The sequence below is a fragment of the Triturus cristatus genome, chromosome 5_1, assembly GCF_964204655.1.
Source record: "Triturus cristatus chromosome 5_1, aTriCri1.1, whole genome shotgun sequence".
NCBI lineage: Eukaryota > Metazoa > Chordata > Amphibia > Caudata > Salamandridae > Triturus > Triturus cristatus.
In genome coordinates, this window is record NC_140587.1 from 504,088,333 (window position 1) to 504,106,456 (window position 18,124).

Consider the following 18,124-nt stretch of genomic DNA (forward strand, 5'->3'; position numbering starts at 1 on the left):
ACCTTGGAATCATACTGCCACACCAGTAACCGGGGTGGGAGGTATGATTCCACCTTACTAAAGCAAACTTCATGGGGTCACTGGTCTTCCCGGTACCAGCCTTCTCGACCAGGGCAGCACAAAATGGTTGCTGCCAACCAGAGACACATTTCTGCCCTCCTGCTGCTGAGCCAAGCTCGAGCAGGGGAAGGCAGGACAATCGGCCTCCTGTCACAGGGAGGTGTGACCACCTCCCAGACAGGATTTAATGTATTGGGGCTGGGTGGGTGTACTTCCAAAATGCCTGAAAGTCTGCACATGGGGCACATTTGGTGTTCCTTTCCAAAGTCCAGCTCAAACCAGTTCTGGGAGCCGGTGGCTTCTGCACTGGTGTGAAACTGGACAAAGGACATGGGAGTATCCTCTCCACTGTCCTGACCCTCACCTGGGAGGGTCCCCTGAATCTGTCCAACCCTATCCCTTGGGTACAAAAGGGCAAACCTGGCTGTAGGACCCTAGATTCGATGTGGACAAGATTCTGATCAAGAATCCAATGACCTTCGAATGTCTGGACACTCTGGACTTCGCTGGACTTCGACTGGGCCCGACTTCGTATCCCTCTCCATCCAAAGCCTTGTCTGTGGCCGTGCACCGTACAGGCTCCATGCAGGACCTGTGGAGCATCAAGGACAACTGATGTATCTCCCTTGGAGGGAAGGAGGCACTCCCCTGCATTCTCAGGCACCGTAATGCAACTGACTGGTCTGCTGATCCTGAGCTCCTGTGAACCCGAACCCCTATGCACAGCGTTTATTTTCAAGTGCATATGCTTGTTGGTGTTCCCCAACTTCGTGCATTGGGCTGTCGATAGCCCCAACCTCTGCGCAGATTTCGTTCAAAGGATCCGGTCTCCCTGCACTCTGTGCCCTGCTAGACATTGCTTTGTGAAACCTTGTGACTCCTGTGCCTCCAGCCTGCGGGTCCATTAAAGGGACAATCCTAATTTTCTTGGGCTCCCCTGGTTGCTCCAGGCCTGCCCTGACTCCCCTTGCTGTGGTGAGTCCCCTGGTACTTGCTGGGCCAGACCGTAACCTTCTTTGACCTTCTTCGTGGGTTGCAGTTGCCAAGGCTTGTAGGTGCTCCCGCCAGACACCGAGCCCTCATCACTCGACATGCTTTGTGGGACAGCTCATACCTGGCTCCTGGTCATCCTCGACATCTTCTGGTCCCCGTGGCTGCAGAGTCAAGGTCTCCCTCTTCACACCTGAAGTAGCCTACATCAGTGGGCATTCGTCTATCGAGCCCCTGGTCACTCCTGAGTGACCTAGACTCTGCCCCCTTGCTTTCAGGTTCCTTCCTTCAAGAATCCACCTGTGGGTTCCACCGTAAATTTTTCTTCTTTCCAGCAGTGGCATTTCTTTGAAAGCTCCCATTGAGAACGACTGCGGTGTCTGGCGCCACTTTGAACCTATGCACCCAGCTTTCCTGGGATAGGTAACTCTGGTACTTCGGTTTCCACGGGTGCGGTGGCTCTCCAACCTTCTATGTTCTGAAGGCTTTCTTCGTAATCCACTAGGAAGGGTCCGTAAACACTAAAACTGCAACCGCGACTCTCCCATTGAATTGTATGTAGCACGCGGTCTTGTTCTCACACTGCACCCGTCCTCCGTAGGGTCCCTCCTTACTCACCTTGGGTGGTTCCTTGGGGTCCCAGTGATTCTACAACCTCTAGACACTGTCTTGACTCGAGTCATGGTTCTTACAACACTATTTTAGTATATGATTTGGTCTCCCCTTGGAGGCCACTGTGTACTAGTGCTACTTACGTTTGTTTCTATGCTACAGTATTGTGTACTTCATGCTTATCTGCATGTAGCAGATACTGTGAGGTATTTAAGGTGTGTAATAGTAATAATAATAAATACATTATATTTTTATAACTACTGTATAGTTCTCCTTTCATTTAACCAATACAATAAGGTGGCATTTTGGTAAATCATGCTGCTTAACATTCCTTCAAGACTAAGCCTGTAGACTGCTCTCCACAGCTACCACTTGGATAGCTTTCTAAGGTTATTTTTGACCTCTTAAATCACCATAAGGGTTGTTGGACTGGTGCAAGGTGCCCCCTTTAATTAGTGGTATGCAAAAAAATGATGGACGGAATGCTGAATAAATCATACATTCACCCCCAGTCAAGAGATCTGGGTTAAATCCATAGTTCTTTTGCTCACCAAGCCACCCCAGTTTAGACCCAGCCATATGCAAATCAGTCTTGACCCTGTACCTCATGGGAGCAGTCCAGACTGAACTGCTAAGCCAGGTCCTCCCTGGACCGGGAACAAGCATCCTGGGACTGGTTTCTGGGTATTGCCCTTCATCAGCCAGGCTATCTTGAGTCCGGTGGCACAGTGAGCAAGGGACCCACATCTGGGCATACCCATCCCACTTAGGGTGAAAAGTGCTATGCAAAGAAATGATGGACGGAATGCTGAATAAATCATACATTCACCCCCAGTCAAGAGATCTGGGTTAAATCCATTGTTCTTTTGCTCACCATGCCACCCCAGTTCAGACCAACCATATGCAAATCACTCTTGACCCTGTGCCTCATGGGAACAGTCCAGACTGAACTGCCAAGCCAGGTCCTCCCTGGACCGGAAACAAGCATCCTGGGACCGGTTTCTGGGTATCACCCTTCATCAGGCAGGCTAGCGTGAATCCAGTGGCACAGTGAGCAAGGGACCCACGTCTCCATGCAATGCCATTTATGTAAATGTGAGATCTATTGCATTTTAAATGCTTGTTGTAGATATGTTGATTAGTAGACGTTAGAATATAATCAATTTTTGTACGTTCTTTTTTTATTTTAAGATAATTGGCAAGAAGTTTCCCTGCTTTATTTTGACCCCCATAATAGTTCGCACTAGATTTTAGTAAATAAGAATTGGCACATTCTGTAGAAAGTGTTTTAAACTCAAATTTAGCAGACACTAAATCCTTTAATATACAGTCTGAGTGAGGGTTATTAAAAGAACATTCTAATCGCTTAATGCGTGCATTATGTACTTTAAATTTATTGGAGATAGATTTCCATTTCTGACAAACAAATTTAATAATAAAATCTCTAGAAGCGGCTTTAAAAGCGTCCCAAATAATTTGAGGGGATATGTCAGGAGAATAATTTTCTTTGAAAAATGTGTTAGCAAATTGTTCAAAGGTACGTGTAAATTGCAAATCTAGGAGGAGACATTATTAAATCTCCATCGTTTAGTTCCCTGAGAGGGTGGAAGAGGTCTAAAACCAAGGTGACCGGTGCGTGGTCGGAGATCAAAATGGATCCTATCTCAGAGTTAATGATGTCTTGGGCAAAGCATTAGAAATGAACATGTAATCTATTCGCGATTGGGAAAAGTGGACATGAGAAAAGAAAGTGTACTCCTGATGTGTTGGATTGTACTTCTCCAAGCATCGATAAGAGATTGTTTGGATATTTTTGACTTGAACTGAGAATGTATTTGTGAAGGTGGAAATCTAGATTTGGAGCACATATCTATGATGGGATCAAATACCATTTTACAATCTCCACCAACAATCAAATAATCATCAGTATAAGTCATCAGTTTAGACAACACTCCTGAGCAAAACGAACTATCTGGATTAGTAGGTGCATACAAATTAACAATAGTGAGCAGAATTTTATCAATAAGTAAGGAAACTGAAACCCATCTACCTTCACAGTCAACATCCTGTGAAAGAGTGTGTATAGAAAGGCGCTTATGACATAAAATAGCTACCCCATTACATTTTCCTTAGCCTGGAGAAACAAAAACATTACCAGGCCACTGTATTTTAAGTTTACTCACTTCTATGTCTGAAATATGTATTTCTTGCAATAGAACAATATCACCTTTTAAGTTGGCTATGTGAGACCAAACCCTTTGATGCTTCACAGGGGAGCCTAAACCTTTTACAGTCCATGAGATAAATCTTAAAGCCATCTATAAAACGATAATAAATTTAAAGAATACATAACAGGCAGTACTAATTAACATTATATAAAAACTATATAAAATAACAACAAAAGATACTACAGTATAATCCTGAAAGTGTAACAATTTATCAGAGTACATTGCATATGAGGCAAAAATTGAAATCAGAGTAGAAGAGGAGAAAAAAGGAGAATAGAAGACAGAAAAATAAAAATGAAGAGCTGATATACAGAGTAATATTTAAAAAGAAAACTAGAAATAAACAAGAACTTGATAATGATCTTCCGAAAAAAGAAAGTAGAAGATGGAGAAAGAAACATGATGAAGCATAAGGAGAGAGCCAGACAAAATCCATACATAAAATATAACAAATAACATAACAGAAAGAACACACAAACTTCGAGGGTGGTTGAGCCACATAAGGGAAATGGTACAACAACCGGCACTCTCAGGAACGGGCATGGGAGGAAGGAGAAATATCATCAAATACTGAAGAGGAGTCACATGTATGACTTATGACAAAGGCAGTACCTGGAAAAAAGAAGAAGGAACAAGTTATACACATATTAAAACCAAAACAATACAAAAAACATATAAAACATATAAACAGGATTGTACTACATATAAACAAAAATTACTGAATCAAGTTCAACAAAAGGTCTAGTAACTTCCATATCTTCCAGCCTACAGTTATATAAAAATCTTTGAAGAAGGCAGGGGTCTTCATAGGTTGTGGTCTTATTCTTATATGTGACTTTAAACAGGCAGGGGTGGATAAGACCAAATCTGGCATTAATGTTTCTCAGTGCTGGCCTCATGTCCAAAATCTTCTTCTGTCTGTCCGCTGTTGCCTTGGCATAGTCTTAGGAAAAGAAAAGGGTAGAGCCATGCCAGGAGATTCTACCCTTGACCTTCACTACTTGCAGGACCTTCAACAAGTCTGTGTATCCTAAAAAATACAAAATAACTCCTCTTGGTTTATTCGATGAAGACATAGACTGTGAAACATGACCTGAGCGATGAGCTCTTTGGATGTTCAATGTCGGGGATTTAGGAAGATCCAGACGTTTTGGGAGAAATGATTGGAAGAAGGAGAGAGGATTAGGGCCTTCAAGTCCCTCTACTAAGCCGTAAATATGTAGATTGTTGCGTCGGTTGCAGTTTTCAAGGTTCTCAATCTGTTTTTCAAGATCTGAGATTGCATAGAGGGGACTTCAGTGGTGACAGAATGGAAAGATTCCACTTTGTTTTCTAATTGAACAACCATACTCTCCATGTGTGACCATTTATCATCCGGTTGTTGAAGGCGAATATTGGTCTCTTCCATATAAGATTTAAGAGCCCAAATTTCCTCAAGGATTATTTCCATAGAGATTGAAGGAGGAGATATAGTTGGTGAAGGTGGGTCTTTTTTAATCCTTTTTCCAGATGAGAGGGCTGATGAGACTGATAATTTGGACACCATTTTGGAACTAGCAAGTGGAATACTTGAAGGCGGGAAAATAATTGTTGCACTTTGTTCTGAATCTGCCATGTTATCCAGAAGAATGCAAACAGGGTTGAAATCAACCACAGACGGAGTAGAGCTGTTGACAGAACGATGAGCAGGTTTTGTTCTCCCTAAACACAAAATAGGGAACACGCAGCCAAAAATATTAAGGGAGCTTGACAAAAATGTACAGTAAAACAGCAGAAGTGATATTATACACTTTATGTTGAAAAATTCCAGTCACAAAGGAGATTTAGTAAGGCAGTATTTAAGAAATTCAAGAAAAACTGATAGAAATTACCTCCGGAAAAACTCTAAAAAATTATAGAAATTACCTCAAAACTACTGAGGAGATGTGGAATGAGTAACTCCAATATACACATGCTATTATTAAACACTAAAAGTCCAGCAAGAACTCCAAATTTGGTAATTCCATGAGTTATGCTGATTATTGCTGAGGAAAAATCATTCTTGCTGCATAAAACATAATGGCGGCCGCACTACTTGAGGGAAATGCAACGGCATAAACAAATGCAAAGTGCGGTTTCCAACTTACCGCAAGGACGCTTCTGTGGGTAGAAAACAGATGCTGGTAACTTCATTCTTTGATGCCTCGCATCCCGAATGTAGTTGTGAGGTCTTGCCGGGTTGCGGAAGGAAAAACCTCCCGCGACCGCTCTGGAGCTCACCGCGATGAGGCCACACCCTTCGGCGTCCAAGCCATGCCCCTCCAATCGGCCCATTTCTGACTACAAAAATGCTTTGTACATATATCCCATAGTTCAGTTTTTCATCATTCACACTCTGAGACTGTCACTGCAGTGGCAGCATTTTAAAAGAGAAGTGATGTCTTCAGCATCAATGTGAATTTTCACCCGAAGGTGACGCAGAAATTTCTGATGTACTACAGTGGCTGAACATAAGGGTGACAATAAGGCATTCATATATAACTAATCAGTGAAATCCAGGGATATGTAAAAAACAAATGTGATTGCTGTGCCGGTCTAAGTACTCAATCACAGAGTCTTGTGTTTTTTCTCTATAATTTCAATGGTTGAGACTGAGGACGAGGTGGGAGCAGCACATGGTTTTACACATACTGAGTGGTAGCAGCAGTGACCATGGTTTTGGTAGGTACTGGCGCATGGCTGCAAACGTTCAGTGGAAGAGGGAACGATGAGAAGGTCAATAGAGACAGAAATGGTGTGAGAATGGGCAAGGGGTGGATAGGGCAATAAAGAGGCTAATAGCAGCAACAGTAAATAAAGCAGAACATGCATAAAATGTGATAGGAAAGTGTAAAGGAAGATGTTGCAAAAACAAATAAATATTCAGGAGATAGGGTTGTTGATAGGGTTGTTGATAATGAAAAATAAAGAATGAAAATGAAACGAAAACTGTGTTTACTAACAACTCGTACCTATTGAGTAGGCACCTGGACACCTAGCCTGCCCCTTTGCCTGTGGCCTCCAGTTCCTGCTTGGTCAAGACTGATTCAGTTGCACCACGGCTGCCTGGGTTTTCAAGCTGAGGTTGTCTTACCGTGTTTTCCTACTCACTCTTCTTCCCAAAAACCCCAGGACCTACTTAGTGCAGACCGCAGCACGACCACATCAGTAGCACCTGAACACCTAGCCTGCCACTTGGCTGTGCCTCCAGTTCCTGCTTGTTCTAGCCTAATCCAGTGACACCACCCCTGCCTGGGTTTTCCATCTAAAGTTTTCCCACCTGTGTTTTCCTACTTACTGTTCTTCCTGCCAACAGAAACCCTGCCCAACCCAGGAACTACTTAATGAAGACTGCAGTGTGACCTCACAGTGGGTGCGTCAACGGCAAGCCCATCTGTGCCCATCCACGCTTGGACCGCACCTAGCGCAACGACCCCTGGCTCACCCTCAACCCTGGATGTTGCAACAAACACTGCTACCACGCCAACCCACATCATCTTCCTCACTGACACCTGGCTCAACCCCACTTCCACCCCAGACATTGCCACAGTGATCCCTGATGGATATAAAATCACTCACCAGGACTGCACCAACAAGCCGGGAGGAGGAACAGCCATCATCCACAAAGAGATCATACAGTGCACCGCTACGAATGACAACATCACCACTCCCTTGGAACATCTCAAATTCAAGCTCTACATGGACGACAAGACAACCATCAGAGGCACCTTCGTATACCGACCCCCAGGCCTGCACTCCAGCTTCTGCAACACCATTGCAGACTTCATTGCACTCCTAGCCTTAGACTCTAAGAACTACATCTTCCTCAGTGACCTACATTTCCACATTGACTACCTCAATGACAATAACACCGCCTACCTCCTCAAAAGTATGAGCAGCCTCAGATTTACCTTGATTGCCCACGACCCTACACACACCACATGATACATGCTGTACCCCATTTTCACCTCCACCAACAGCGTCAAATACAGCCATGTCACAGAACTCAGTCCATCATCCACTTAAGCATCTCCAGCCCTTGCATCACCATCCCCAAGTCGACCAGCACCCTCAACCAGACATGGAACAAAACCTCAGAGACCAGCTGGAAAGACGCCCTCAGCACCAACAACCCTGCCACTGCCACTAACCTCAAACATGAAGTGAAGATCTTCAACACCTGGATCACAAATTGCACCAGCAGCATCGTCCCTATCGAGAGCAACATCCAGAGAAAATCCTCCAGCTGGAACACCCAAGAACTCAGAACACTGAAACGACACAGCAAACAGCTGGAGAGGAGATGGCCCATCAGCAAGTACACCTCCAATGGGGCAGCCTTCAAGAAGTCTATCAACCTCTACCACCGCCTGCTGAGCGCAACAAAGAAGACAGCTGTAACTACATACATAGAAACCAGTGCCAGCAACACCTAGGAACTTTTCAACATCATTAAGGAATTCTCCAACCCGGCTGCCACCAAAAACAACATCACACACTCACAGGAACTGTGCGACAACATCACTGACTTCTACCACGACAAGATTGCAAACATATGCAGAAACATTGAACTCCAACCCACACTTATGGACTTCCTTGGCAGATACACCACCACCACCACAAACGACATGAACCACAAACTGACCACCTGGAACCTCCTCTCCACCCAGGACACCACCTCCACCATAAAATCCATCCACTCGGGAGCTCCCTCAGACCCATGCCAGCTCCACATCTTTAACCTCAGAAAGCAAAGGATTAGCCAGGAACTCACCACCCTGCTAAACACCTTTATAACCACCCAACATTTCCCAAAGCCTGGAAACAAGCCAAAGTCAGACCACTACTCTGAAAACCCTCCATCGGCCCCAGTGAACTCCTGGCCAATCTCCCTGCTCTCATTCCCATCAATGGTACTGGAAAAGATCATCAACAAGCAATTCATGACACACCTGGAGCAGAACCAGCTACTCTGCACCTCCTAATCCCGCTTCCACAGTATCAAAGCATTGAAACCGCCTTGTCTGCAGCCACCAACAACATCTGAACCCTCCTCAACCAAGGAGACACAGCAGCTCTGAGCTTCCTCGGCATCTAAGGAGCCTTTGACACAATATCCCACCGCAGGCTGATCCAAAGACTCCTCCACATAGCATCCAAGGGGACGCGCTCAGGTGGACCACCTCCTTCCTCACTGGAAGAACCTAAAGAATCCACCTCCTACCTTTCACCTCCGAACCCAAGAAGATCACGTGCGGTATCCCCCAGAGCTCATCCCTCAGCAACACACTCTTACCCATCTATGACCCCATTGATCAACATCGCCAGATCCCTCAGTCTCAAAATAATTTCCTACACAGATATCACCCAACTCATCCTCTCATTCACCGACAACCCAACCACTGGCAGAATCAACTTCTACAGATACATGGCAAGCATCGCCGACGTTATGAGCCTGCCGCTGAATAATAATAAGGCAAAAGTACTGATCTTCGACAACCACAGGACCACATGGAATGACTCCTGGGGGCCATCAAACCTCGGACCCACACCCACTTCCTCCGACCACGCCAGAAACCTCAGAATAATCATTGAAAACAATTACCATGAAATCACAGATCAATGCCGTTTCCTACGCCTCTGTCAAATGGCTACCCCTACAGACAAGACGCACGTGACACACGCCCTCATCACCAGCTGACTGAACTATGGCTATGCCCTCTACATAGGAGTCGCCACATACATCTTACTGAGACTTCAGAACATACATACTCATCCTTGGCCTTCCCCAACAAACCCACATCAGACCTTACCACAGGCAACTCCAATGACTCCCCGTACAGAGGAGATTCCAATTCAAGCTGCTAACCTTAGCACACAAGGCTCTACACAACCATGGACCCATACTACTTGCATCTACCGAAGCAGAAGTGGAGGACGCTTCTTCTCTCATATTGCAGCAAAGACCTGGAACAGCCTCCCCATGCAGCTCCATACCATCACCTCACTTCCTGAATTGTGAATGGCCCTCAAGACCTGTCTATTCATATAAGCCTCAGAGACTGCAAGCACCTGGATACCCTATTGCGTGATTAGCTGCACTTTATAAATTCTGGTTGATTGAAATCCTGATTGATTGACTCAAAACTATTTGTTTATCAGTGTAAATTTTTTCAATGTTATTGGAATAAGAGTATTAATCTCATGGCTCTTCAGTTGCCTACTCCGGACATTAATGAGTCCAGAATTCTTATGGAAAATTATCTAAATGGCTTAAAATTCACACACTATTGCAAAAGAAGACTTGTAACCTTTCCTAAAGTCCTTAAAAGAGAATCAGTAATAATAATACAATGATGGGATATTACAAGCAGGGAGATGGTAGAAGTTTTCCTTTGTTGTGGAATAATGCAAGATTGTTTCAAGGTGAATGGGTAAGGATTGGCTTCTGGTCCGTTCTTCATGAACATACATGATCTGGGAGTCTTATGGAATGGAGGTAGGCTTCATGGCATACGATTAGGTTATAATTTCACAGATGAAAACGAAAGCTGCAAAGTTTGTCTCGAAGGATAGGAAAGTTACAAACAGAAGCATTAACTGATTTTTAGACGTGGATTTATTTATACAATAATTGGGATGTAAAAGGGTTAAAAATGTCGCAAGTGGACCTGACAAAAAAGGATTTGAGAAGTGGAATATGTAGAAAGGTCCTTCCACACTGCTACCTACTATAAATTGGCAGCAATTACATAGGTAGATGCAGCAGATGATTTGCATGAAATGTGTTTGAAACTGCTAGGAATGTTATATTATGAAAATCTGGAAGGATCAAACATATTGCAGAAGACAATGGTATTCAGCTATGAGGGTAATGGTACAGTAGAGAAGTGTTACCTTCCCTTCAGAGGTGTTGGCTGGCAGCAAAGCTTTCAGCTGTCAATTGTCCACCCTAGATGATGGACAGAGATTACTGTTATAAATATGTGTTATACAATTATGCTGACAGTCAGTGCAATACAACTGATTATGATGCGATCAATGCTATGTTTGTTTTCAGCACAATGGCTACTCCCATTCATAGTTAAACACGTTAGATGAAGTCCACTGTTCCTTAGATGCAATGCCTACAAAAGGCATTGCCTGATCCTATGATTGACAATAACTGCAAATACCATTGCAGCAATAACATTCAGCTGTAGGTAGCTTGTTTTTTGACCACCAGTGGCTGGGAGGCCCCGCCTCCTGTGCTCTGTTAATATGTGCCTTTGTTTTTTAAATTAAATTACGGTCATTCTGGTAAAACAACTGACTTTTCAGCACTCATGCGCAGCAGATACCAAAGATACTAAAAGTAGGATTGAAGGATATATTTTGCCCAGCTACCCAAATAACATACAGTGATTTTAGGTGAAAGGTCATTCCTAGCATCACCCACTGCAGGGCATATTTCTAATGTGTAAAATGTAACACAACATACACTGTGTAATTTGTGAATGAAGAGTGCTAGCAAAATCAAATTCAAAGCATGCAGGTAAACTGGATTGAAAATAACAGTGGGGAAGTTATACGCTGTTATAAGCTTCAGGTATACAAAATCTTTTTTTGATTACATACCATTCCCACATTTGAGCCTATGCCAGCTGTATTTGAATGGATAGGCCACACAATGCCCAGGACGGGAGAGGGGGCACAGAAGTGTACTTCCAGGAGGAATATTTCATGTGAATTGTTTTCTGCTACATCGTCCCTATTCAAAAATGGGAAAAAAGTGACTTGATGGGACACGCTTCTGAAGCAGGCCAAGAACAGGTGATGACTCCTGGGAGATGTTTGTTTGAAATTCATTAGGGTAAAATGTGACGACAAGGGGTGGAATTTGAGGGCAGTAGGGAGCTTCATGCAGCCATCATAAGAGTTACTGGGTGAGGGGTTGAAACCCTACTCAAGCAGCAACAACAATCTCTGTCGGGGTGTGTCACGAGCAAACCCCAAATTAACCTGTGCTCAACCCTCTGGTAGCTTGACACAAAAGCAGTCAGACTTAACTTAGAGGCATGTATCAAGTATATAAACAGCACTTCAAACAGTATTAAGGAGGAAACACAACACAAGAAAAATCCCACACCTATTTAGAAAACAATAGAGTAAAATGTAATACATTATTTGAGACCAAAAAGATAAAATCCAATCAGTAAAATCAGAGATATGCTATTTTAAAGATTTGAGGTAAGTAAAGAGTCTAAAAGCACAAAGCACAACCCAGGATTTTCTGGTTGAGCAAGACTGTGTGAAAGTCGCATGTTCAAGCCAACCGCGATGGAGGGCAAGCCGCATACAGGGACCAGGTTAGTTCCGCTGAAAGAGTTACCTTCAAAGTCCAACACAAAGAGTTATGTTCATTGTGGAATGGGCAGGGAGAGCATCGCCGATGGTCAGTGGAGAGAAGGCTGGGCATCTCGGACGATTGGGGCTGTAGTTCGAAGATCCTGTTGGGCTTTGCAGACAGCCGTTGCTGATGCTTCACGTTGTTGGTCACCTCATGCTGTTAATGCTGTAGCGTGAAGTGCAGATCTCACGCTGCCAGGTGTTGTTGACGGTCACTGTGGCACAAAGAGTCAAGTTCACCAGAACTTCGTGTTGGCGAGCGAAGCAGGCAGCAAGATCTTGGCACAAATGGGCCCGTTCGCGTTTGTGAAGAGCCGAAAACTTCAGCATTTCTCCTTTTCTGTGGTGAGGATCTCAACTCAGGCCACACCAAGTTTCCAAGACCTATGGGGCACCTCGTGGGGGTCAGGAACTCACTTCAGCAGAGGCCGTCAGGTTCAGTTGCAGGCCCAGTTGCATTCCAGGCAGTAGGGTGTAAGTCAATTTTACAATGTATAAAGGAGAGAACACAAGCACTTTAGCACTGATTAACATTGGTAAAATGTGCAGAATCCTAAGGCATGCAAAAGCAAAGTCAGAAAAAACAGGAGGGTGAAGGCTGGTGTTTTGGGATGATCCTGCAGAAAGGGCCCAGTCCAACAGTGTCTAGTGGGTGGATCCCTGTTTGGGTAAACAAAGTCCTGAAGCAACCCTCTAACACGGACCACCTAGGAGAGGTACAGCTGGAAACTCTGTCCAGCTGTACATGTCCCACACAGATCAGTGACCGAGGACAGAGTTATGCCCCCCCCCCTGTATGGGGAAAGTGTTATGCACCTCGAGCACCTATCAAAATTTGTATGTCAGGGAAGCACTTCCCTTGTGTCCATAGTTTGTTATGTTATGTTATTGCCATTTGTATTGAGCCAAAATCACCAATGGTCTCAAAGCGCTTGTGAGGAACATAAATCAATACCAGGGCTAGACATCCCGAAACTCGGTCAATTTGGGTGTAGCTTGTCCAAAAGCCTGTATAAACAGGAGTGTCTTTAGTTTCTTCCTAAAGGTGAATAGGGTGCCTTCCCTATGCAAACTCTCCGGTAGCTTGATCCAGAGCTGATGAATCATGACTGAAAAAGTTCGGATCCCCATGATGGATTTGTCAAACCGTGGACAGGACAACAAGCTTGCATCAGATGATTGGAGGCATCGTCCTGGCACATAGCACTTCAAACGTTCCTTGATGTAATAAGGTGCCGCTCCATGCAGGGCTTTGTGTGCAATACACAAACCCTTAAACCTAGCCCTCTGCTTGATTGGGAGCCAGTGCAATTGTTGCAGCAATGGTGTGGCATGTGCTCTTCTAGGAAGTTTGAATATCAGTGTCGCTGCATCATTCATAACCACCTGAAGCTTCCCTGATAATCTGTCAGGTAGCCCGATGTATAACGTGTTACTGTACTCCAGTCGTGACACAATTAGAGCTGACAATACAGTATGCATGGTGGAGAATGACAGGAGGGGGTACAAGTTTACGGAGTTGCCTCATAAGGCCCACACAATTCCGCACCACAGTGGTCACCCGGTTGTTCAGCGTTAGCTTGTTGTCTAACCTAATACCCAGGCACTTCACAACTGGCATAGGTGCCGGAGTAGTGCCTAGCCCTTGTGGCCAGAAGGAATTGGACCAGGGGTTGCCCCCTGTGGTAATAGCTAGTACCTCCGTCTTGTCTGGATTTACTTTCAGTGAGTTGGTGGTCATCCAGAAGAATATTCTGTACGTTAGACTGTGCATGTGTTGAATTGTCGATCCACAAGATTAGTTGCGTATCGTCAGCATAATTGAACACCAGACAGTCTAGTTTTGCCAGTGCTTCCACGAGTGGCTGCAAATAGATGTTAAAGAGCAGTGGCGACAATGCAGAACCCTGCGGGACCCCAAACGGCAAAGCGCCTTTCCTGGACACACATTCCCCTAGTTGGACCTTTTGTGACCGATCCTTCAAGAAGGAGGCAATCCACTGGTATACGGCGCCAGTGATTCCCAGCCCCCTGAACATGGGACAGCAGCTGAGCATGGTTCACTGTGTTGAACGCGGCTGAGAGATCCAAAATGATCAGCGCTGATGATTACTTCTTGTTGGCTGCGAGCCTCAACTCCTCCAGCACTGAGAGCATCACTAGCTCTATACTATTATGGGCCCTAAAGCCCACTTGCTGCACATGGAGCAGCTGGTGTTCCTCCAAAAAAGACAAAAGTGTACTAAGCACATGCTGCTCTACTACCTTAGCCAGAAAGGGAAGTCTGGATATGGGTCGGTAATTCTTCAGATAATTTACATCCGCCCCCGCTTTCTTCAGCAGCGGAGTCACCATAGCGTCCTTAAAGTTGAGAGGAACCTTCCCAGTTACCAGGGACAGGTTTAACAAGGACAACATTTCTGGCGCCATCACGGGGAGGATCATTTTGATTACCCTGGGGGGACAGGTGACCCTGATTTCCCTTTGGCCATGATGTGTGCTAGGCAGTCTAGATCTAGTGTTGGAAAGACTGAGAGACTACCACCCTGGAGAGGGCATGAACTTATGCCGGTATTGCCTATTAGGATGTCCTTGACTCTTGCTAGGAATAAGTCCTGAATCTTATTGCAGACGGCCCGATTGGCAACCGTCCTCTGTTCATTTTCTTGACTCAGCTCCCTCAGTACATTAAAGGTCTCCTTCTGAGTGTCCTTGGCATCCTTAATCTTCAACTCATAGTACTCTGGTTTCTTTGCTATGATAGATGTTTATTGGAGGGCTAGTTTAGCTGTCCCTCCCTGGCCTTCGGATCGTATGCTTTCTGCCATTGCCTTTCACACTGGCGTAGGGCCTGTTTATTTCCTCTTAATTCCTCCGTATACCATGGGGCGCCCTTCACTCTGTTCATTACCTTTTCCCTCCGTGCAGGGCCCCCTTGTCAATGGCTTTCCTCAGCCGGCTTGTAAGCCTCTCATAATCCAAATCCAGGTCGCCCGTCTGTCTCCCTGGGTGCGTTGTGTCAAACAGTGCCTCCCTCAGACAGGCTTCCTCCATTTTATGACAGCTCCGTACCGTCCTCCAGAGTGGGGATAGGCACTTTGGTGGACTGGGCACAGGGATCACAAAACTGATCAGATGGTGATCTGACAAGCTGCATGGCCTAAACTCTGTTAGTTATGCAGCGGGCAGTGTATTCCAGATGAGATCTAGAGTATGGCCCTTCTCATTGGTGGGGATCTCCACGATTTGTTTCAGCCCAAGCATGGTCATTACCTCTCCGAACCTGCTGGTCACAGGCTCTCTGGGTGCCTGGTCCCAGTGATAGTTAAAGTCCCCCATCACTAGAATTTGTTGATATCTAGAGCATAAATCACTTCAGTGACCAGATCATTGAACAGAGGTGTTGACCGAGGTGGACGGTATACTACCACTACTATCAGGCAGGAAGATTTTTACCCTTTTTTATCCCCAGGACCTCCGCTCCATCTAAGCTCTCAGCTACTATCCTCTCTGTGGGCAGGGACCTGCGGGAAAATATCGCTACCCCCCCTTCTTTTCTTGCCCTGTCGATTGTATGTTAGGACATCATAGTCTGGGGGAAGGGAGGCCACTATATCGGGACCTGAGGCCTCTTCTAACCATGTTTCCATTAGAGCAAGGATATCTAGCTCTGCTTCCTAGAGCAGGGTAAACATTTACAGATTGTGCTTCTGGAGGGACCGAGTGTTCAACTGTGCGGCCCTTAGTCTAGAGGGATCATCCGACCCCGTACCTTTCGCTCTTTGAGCTTGAGTACAGCTCCTCTCTGGCCCCTCCTTATCGATTAACAAGTTATCTCTAAGAAGCTTCTCTTCTAGTGCTTTAGGAAGGGCAGGCGTGCGGAGCGTACTGTTCAAATCTCGGAGTTCCTCCATGGAGTAGACAGGTCTTTGACCAGGAGTCCTGGCCCCTGGCCCCGGACGAACGTGGATGAGTGCGCATCCTCTCCAGCCTGTTTAAAGGAGCTGGTGGCGGTAAAACAATTGGGTATTATGCCCAACAGTATACAGTATTATTTTAAAGCCTCAGAATACACGGGCACTCGTAACCCAGGTATGGTTCCTGTTCCTTCACTGGCTGCGTGCCCGCCCCAGCCTGTTTAAATGCCCCCCCTCTGCCCTCCCTGCAGCCCTGCTGAGCAGCAGCTGATCAACAAACTAGACCGCTCACCGGCAAAACCACAGCCGGGGGCAGAAGTCAGAAAAAGCCTAAGTGCCAGAAAGGAGCTGGGGGCGCTAAAACAATTGTTTTATGTTGTTTGCTGTGACGTGCAGCAAGTGCAGTGCACTGACATTACAGTAAACAAAGGGAAAGCAGACCGCGCTGTTAGACTATTTGGCTGGCAGTGTGTGTGTATGGGCAGTTGGCTTGCAGTGTGTGCCTAGTGATTCCCTGGTGGTGTGTTTGTATGTGAGTTAGCTGATGTCTGGGTGAGTGGTAATTTGATTAGTATGTTAGTCCTATAGGCATATGAAAGTGAAGGGTCCTTGTATGACATGGTTTGTTGATGTGCGTGGTGTATTGTCTTTGGCCTGCTGATCGCAGTGTAAATGGCTTTCTGTGTTTGGTGCATGAAAGGCGTGTAAATGGCCTGTGAAGTGGATGGCGCCTTGAAATGGCTTTACAGCTCACAAGCTGAGAGTCATAGGTTCAGTAGTCCGCAATTCTAATTATCTTATTAATATTGATTTCTGTGTTTTGATTTATGTGAGATCAATTGGAAATAGAATTTGAACTTTCCATTCACCCTTGTATCTAATCCAACCAGTATGTGTCTATACTAGAGTAGCGGAGGGGTGTGTGTTTTCTGAACATCACTGAAATATACTACCAGTGTGCACATTCATCCAGGGAAAAACTACTACACCAAAACATTTCTGAAAACAATCACCCAGTGAAATCTAGGGTGGTGTGACTTGCATGGTTCCCACTACTTTTTCCTACATATCTATCCCTTTCAAACCCCTAAAAAGAGAATGTTCCAGATTCTGTAGGAATCCACATAATTTCTACCACCCAGCATTCCCACACTTGTCCTGATAAAAATGGTACCTCACTTGTGTGGCTTGGCCCTACAGCCAGAATCAGAAACAAACCAGGGATCATGCCAAGATGGTTCCTGACTTACATAGTCCCTGATTTTAAACATTCCTGTCATGGGCGCTAGGCCCACCCACATTAGTGGGGTAGCAAACCATCAGAAAATGTGTGGGAAAGCTAAGTGGTAGGAAATACGTGGATTCCAGCAGTTTCCAGAGCACTTCCTCACAGAAATGTGAGGAAAATGTGGGCCATATGTACAAGGACTGACAGCAGTTTTCTTACCACCGCGTACCACTGAAAACTATCACCTTGTTAGCGATGTATTTACAAGATGTCGCTACATGGCGATAGTTTCAGGGAGCCGTGGTGAAAACTGCTGCTAACACAAGGGTGAAGGCGATAGGAATTCTGTCATTAGTGGGCGAAAACTAACGAAAGGCCCATTAGGGGCAAAACAATGCACATTAGTTAGCCAAACAGGAGGTTTTTTTTCCTCTATAGGCAAAAATAGCCTATCAGTCCAAATCTAATAATACATAGGAACTAAAACCAATAGAATGCAGAATGGAGCACCAAGGGCCAAGTGCAGCACAGATCAACAACCCCCTCAAGCCCCTCAACAGCCAGGTTGACCAGCCAGAGTCCCAGGGGAGGAGGAAATTCAGGACTACATCTATGAAAAGAGGCGCACCGCTGGGCAAAACCAGTGATGCATCACTTCTCATTGCGCACTCCTTGCAACACCA